Source organism: Apostichopus japonicus, chromosome 2 (assembly GCF_037975245.1).
Source record: "Apostichopus japonicus isolate 1M-3 chromosome 2, ASM3797524v1, whole genome shotgun sequence".
Lineage (NCBI taxonomy): Eukaryota > Metazoa > Echinodermata > Holothuroidea > Aspidochirotida > Stichopodidae > Apostichopus > Apostichopus japonicus.
Genome location: NC_092562.1, coordinates 28,306,644 through 28,306,966, shown reverse-complemented (window position 1 = coordinate 28,306,966; position 323 = coordinate 28,306,644).

Genomic DNA, 323 nt, shown 5'->3' with positions numbered 1-323 from the left:
AATTGATCGGTAATCGAGATGGGTGGAGCTTTGTACTGAGGTCACAAGCCGCATAGGTAAAGTCAATATACCCAACGTTTTTGTTTTTGGTCTTACTATTTTGATTGTGTACTAGTATAAAAGCATTCGTACTTTCATTTTTCATACGATTTGGCTTTAACCAATAATACACGGATTAACTGGGTATCAATAAATGGCTCTCTGACAAAGCGTTTTTAAGCCTTTTGATGATTAGTGATCCGTTGGCTGTACAAGGTCGAAATCAAACCGCATTTTCGAGTGGAAAAACACCCTGTTCATTGCAGATTTTTTCCTCCTCCTTT